The sequence below is a fragment of the Chrysemys picta genome, chromosome 6 (genome assembly GCF_011386835.1).
Source record: "Chrysemys picta bellii isolate R12L10 chromosome 6, ASM1138683v2, whole genome shotgun sequence".
NCBI lineage: Eukaryota > Metazoa > Chordata > Testudines > Emydidae > Chrysemys > Chrysemys picta.
In genome coordinates this window covers 47226445-47232177 of record NC_088796.1, presented here as the reverse complement: position 1 = coordinate 47232177, position 5733 = coordinate 47226445, and the positions used below count along the sequence as shown (strand labels likewise).

Sequence of the window (5733 nt, the reverse complement as noted above, 5' to 3'; positions counted from 1 at the left end):
AGTATCCTCTTTAACTATGTTTCAATCGAGTGTGCAGCCATGTATATGTGAGGACCAGGGGGAACATTCCTCCCTACAAAGGAAAAAAAAGTAAATTAAAATGTAATTACAAAGTACAGTAACCGTGGAAGTGTTATGTAATAAGCACATCTCTTTAGCTGCTTATATTTAGTTCATAATTTAAACAGCTTGGTTTCATGATTTCACTGTAGCAAATCCTCTACTACCCATTTTTAGCAGTAATTTCACACAATTCATGCTGTCTTTAACTGTTGATATCTTCTAAATACCCACAATGACCTGAGTTTGACACTTGCTCAGAATTTCTCCTGATAGCAGGAGAACTATGTAAAATCAAATTTTTCATATGCTAAATGTTCTATCAGCCTGTTGTTCAAATGTACCACTTAATACACTGAGGCTTAGCACGTTATGCTGTCACTCATTTTCTTGTTACATTATACAATGGAACATAGTATCTGCCCCTGATGGTACCTGAAGTGATGTAGCTCAATGTGGCAAACTTGAAAAATACAGTTTTGGAGAACTGCAGGTAAAGAAAAAAAAATTGTTTTTTTTTTTTTAAATTAGACACCAGTTACTTTGAAAGACATTGGGCCTAATTCTACTTTCAGAAACACTGGTATATAACAGAAGTAACTCCCTCTAAGTCAATGGAGTTCCACTAGTAAGCAGTTCCTGTATAAGTGGGAAGAGAAACAGGCTTTGTTTCTTCAGATCAGTTGCAGGTACAAGCAGCGAGAAATTTTGCTCAGATGTTCAGTTTTTGAAGTTTTGATTCATATGTGTTTTGAAAGAAATATATTTCAACCTCAGAGGTGCTATTGTGATCAGAAAGGCAACATCATAATTTGTGCAAAACCATGACATATATATATATATATATATATATTATATACACACACACACACTCTCTACACTCTACCCCAGCACTATATAAGAGGGGAGAAACCATTACAAACCTACACTAAGTTAACTGGGTCTTCCAGTGCATCTTCTTTTATGCATCTGTTTTTGGATGGAAAACTCCTTGCACCAGGGATGGTCTTATTGTTTTGTCTTGCACAATACCCAGCACATCAAGGGTCAAATTTTCTAAAGCACTTAATTAACTTAGAAGCGTAAGTCCCACTGCTTTTCAATTGGACTGAAGCTTCTAACTCACTCAAGTGCTTTTGAAAATGTTGGCCTATTTTCTCTTAAAAATAATCTACAATAATAATTCTCATCTCAGTGTTTTCACTCTTGATTTACAATTACAAGGGGCCTAATCATCCTCTGAGACAGCAGCATTGGAACGATTTTTATAGTGGAGGTGCTGAAAGTCACTGAACAAAACTGTAAACCCTGTACATGATGGAAGCCACTTCAAGCTAGGTGGTGCTACCACACCCCCAGCACCGCTAGTTCCAACACGCCTACTCTGAGACCCATTGCCGTTTTTTCTTCCCCCTCCTCCTCTCTACAGAGTCAGAGATCCTCAAGTGGAGAGAGGCTGGGCATGTATTGCCTTCTCCAAGACTCATGGGAATCTGTAAAACAGTTAATGTAGCTTGAAGCTGAAAGAATTTTTTCACTGTCTCTCTCTAGACCTTGAAATCGCCATTCATGGGCGGGGGGAAGGGGCTATCAGTAGCTGCTGATGGAAGACAGCTCCAATAAAGCTGTGCTACCTAGAATCCTAAAGGGATCATGGGGCTACAGAGCCAGGCTGAAGGCTCAGTGCCTATGCACAGATGTACCCATCCTCACAGACCTCATGATATATGTGTGGAACCCTCTGTTCATTACACAGGAGGGCAAACCCCAGCCTCTGGAATAATTTAGGGAAACCTCTGTGGACCAGATCCTCAACTGGTGTAAATCAGTGTTGCTTCATGAAAGTAAATGAAACAATGGTGATTTACATCGGCCAAGGATCTGGCCTATTATGTGGAATGTCATGGGTAATTTTATGCTCCATGGCCCAATTCATGTGTTTTTCTGTGGGATAAGGTGATCAGGTTTGCAGCACAGAAAAAGAAGAGTTCACTAACTAACTCCTTTTCTCAAGGGGGAAAGGTTCTCCTGGCTAGATTAGCACTTAACATTTTTTACTTCTACTAGGAAAAACTGGACTTGAGTTTAACAAGAATAAATATGCTAGGAAGCTAAGTATCAGAGGGGTAGCCGTGTTAGTCTGAATCTGTAAAAAGCAACAGAGGGTCCTGTGGCACCTTTAAGACTAACAGAAGTATTGGAGCATAAGCTTTCGTGGGTGAATGCCCACTTCATCAGACGCAAGTAATGGAAATTTCCAGAGGCAGGTATAAATCACTACGGAGATAACGAGGTTAGTTCAATCAGGGAGGGTGAGGTGCTCTGCTAGCAGTTGAGGTGTGAACACCAAGGGAGGAGAAGCTAAGTGCTACTATAGATTAATGCACTAGCCTTTCATCTGCAGAGACCTAAAATCTATTGATAAAAAACAAATTTGAATGGTCAGCCAACTCCTTAGTAAATTTTGGTTCCCCATTACAATACCACTTAGAATTTGGCATGATTAACTGTTGCTGCTCATAAAAAGACCTAGGACTGGAACAGTAAGGCATGAGTACTGCAGGTCAGACTGGAAGTGCATTAGCAGAATGAGTTTGGAGTAATCAGAATGCCTGACCACAGCCAGTAAAACCAGTTCTTCATTTTTACTAGTCTAACAGTTCTCCTCAAATTAATTAAAAAAAAATCCAGTATTCTTGTCAGAAATCTCCAGCAATATACCACTGACAAGAACATGGAATCTCCATCTTGAAGGAAAACTCTTGATATCTTTCACTAACTACAAAAAAGACCTATGATTTTGAATTCACTGCTCTCATCCTCCTCCCGCTTGCACCCTCATGAGATAGGAGTAGTCAGTGACATTGCACTGGTGTGAAACTGATGCAGATGAGAGCAGAATCAGGCCCACATGCACCCTCCCTCCCCCCACACATTTACCCTGTCCATTCCTGGTTTCATTTATTTCAGTGGAGTGACAGATGTGGTGCATAGAGCTGAAGCACAAGCAGCAGTATAATTCCTACAAGCTATCCTGTAAATATGTACATACATCTTCTCCAGATGACAAGTTACAATTACAAATGTGTGGCTAATAAAGCAAACAAAAGTTCCATGCCATTCCGGTGCAACACCTGGCACAGAATATTCATTATTAATTACATTTATTAATAAGTTTTCAAGGAGCATTCAGCACAAATACAGGCTGTAGAGCCTAAGTTATGCAACTGTTTTTGCAATGTTTGGCCATGAACTGTACATATTGTGCCAAAAAATGTAGACACCCTTTACAGAGTAAAACATTCCTTGCCTTAAAGGACTTACAGTCTAAAGCAGTGGTTCTCAACCTTTCCAGACTACTGTACCCCTTTCAGGAGTCTGATTTCTCTTGCATACCCCAAGTTTCACCTCACATAAAAATACAAGTACAGCACCCTGTTACTGAAAAAATTGCTTCCTTTCTCATTTTTAACATATAATTATAAAATAAATCGATTCCAATATTTATATTTCACTTACATTTCAGCATATAGTATATAGAGCAGTATAAACAAGTCATTGTATGACATTTTAGTTTGTACTGACTTCATTAGTGCTTTGTATGTAGCCTGTTGTAAAAGTAGGCAGCCATCTAGATGAGTTGATGTACCACCCCCTCTCCCCACTTCGGCATACCTGGGTTGAGAACCACTTGCTCTTTCTAACCTAGACCAAAAGGCACCGGCCCCCGCAGTTGGTATCAATGAGCGTAGCAGCAGCTCCCAAGGAAATATTAGTTCACACTGACGTGGATGATAATTCTGTGCCAACCGCTTCCCCAGAAAGGCACGTGATTGGTGTGTGTTGTTCACTTCATTAGATCTATTACTCCCCGGGCCCACACCAGCCCCTGAATACTCACTAAGGCTTCTCGGAGCACAATGAGGACTCTGAAGTGCCCTGGCCCTGGCCCGGTAGCACCAGGCTTGCACACGGACAAATCAGTCCCGCTTTACCTTTGCGGCCATTTGGCTGAGCGCAGCACCCCAATGGCTTTGGGGCCTCCCCGCGGGGTCCCTCCAGTCCGGATTTCCTTTCACCGACGACCTTTGCTCGTCCCGCGCCGCGCCGGGCCAGCCGGAGTCCCCAGGGGGCAGCCAGCGCTCGCAGTGGCGAATACCCGGACCGAGCCCCAGCGCGCCTCCCCTCCGCTCGCTCGGTCCTCCCCCGCCGCCAGCCGGGGCCCAGGGGCGGGCGGCAGAAGTTGCTGCTGCTGCCTCTCGGCTCGGCAGCTTTGGACACGATCCGTCACGAGCCCGCCAGCTCCGAGCCGCGGCGCGCCCAGCGGGGCCGAGCCTGTGCGAAAGTTTGGGGCGCCGAGTCCCGCCTCGCAAACTGTGTGTAGGTGGCGGGCGAGGCCGCCCCGCGGGGAAAAGCCCGTTCGCTTCGCAGCCCCGAGATGCTCCCCACGGCTGGGGCAGCCCGGGGGGAACCGGGCGCGCAAAGTTACAGCGGAGCCGGAGCAGCCGAGGGACGGTGACCCCGCCTCCCGCGCGGGACCAGCCTTCCCGGCAGCGAGCGGCTCTGAGCCTGGCTGGGGGGTGGGAAGTTCCCGGGCCAGAGCGGAGGAGCCCAGGCTGCGGCCGCAGCAGATGTTAGCAGCAGGCGGAAGACAGCGGGGCTGCTGCTGCGGCTTGGGGGAGGCGCGCCGGGCTCTCCCGCGCTGGCTGCGGGGCGGACTGAGGTGACGGGAAAGGAGGGGCGCCTCCGCCTTCCTCAGCTTGTCCGGCCAGCAATCCAGCTGTGCCCGGACAGGCCGCGCCCCTCCCCGAGAACTCTCCCCTGCCCCGAGCCACGCCGCTGGGGCTTGGCTCCCTGGCAGCGGGGGTCGCTTTGGCAGCGAACGCTTTGCACATCGTCTGGGGGTAACTGTGCCTCGACGCTGGTCACCTTTTGGTCTCAGCCGTGGTGAGCCAGAAAGGGGAATCCCCTGCACCCATCACCCCACCCCCGAGCCCTGGAGGAGAGGACCTCCCCTCCCCGATTACTTTGGCAATCAGGGAAGTGAGGAAGGTGGGAGGAAGTTCAGTGCTAAACTATTGCCTTTTAAACCGGGTTACTCATTCACAGCCTCGAGTCTCTATCCCAGTTGCCAGAGCACAAAACCCTGCAGCGGTGAAGCTATATACAGCTCAAGTAACGCCTCTCTTCATGTTTGTGACCTAGATCTAGGAGTAGATCTGCTTAGAAATGTTATAGCGGGCTTGTAGAGAGGGTGCGTCCCAGCAGGGAACCACACTGCCTCCCTTAGTCCTTGTACGGCCCCTTGGGCTTGGGGAATCAGTCGGGTGCAGGAGTCCTGCCTCAAGCTCCGGGAGGGGGCTGAGCACACACAGGTAACAATTAACAGGTAACGCGGGGCCGGGTCAGGGCGGGGCAGTAGAGAGTCACAGCTCAGGCCCTCAGGCAGGGGCGGAGCAACCACAGGTAAATAGCACATCCAGGCTTCAAGCGGCCTGGGAGAGGGGGGGACACAGGCTCTTCCACTCCACTGCATCCCAGCCCAGGACCCTAGCAACAGCCACAAGCCCGCTGCTGTGTCAGTGGGGATCCTGGCCACAACACAGACATGGGTTCTGGCTGTGTTACAGCCAGACTCGGGTCTGCCCCCAGGCTACTTCCCAACTCCCCCTC

General features: G+C 48.1%; 1 long non-coding RNA gene across 3 annotated transcripts in view; it reads left to right on the top strand.

Annotated features, from left to right (window-relative positions):
* The first annotated feature begins 4867 nt into the window (after positions 1-4867).
* The window catches only part of LOC112059430 (uncharacterized), a 38466-nt gene continuing 37600 nt past the window's right edge, over positions 4868-5733 (top strand). For 2 of the 3 annotated variants that reach the window (XR_010588795.1, XR_010588794.1), the window contains exon 1: positions 5296-5435. This is a non-coding gene — a long non-coding RNA (uncharacterized LOC112059430). Of the gene's footprint in view, positions 5008-5295; positions 5436-5733 lie in introns of those variants that run through there. The other variant, XR_006175829.2, reaches the window with a different exon arrangement.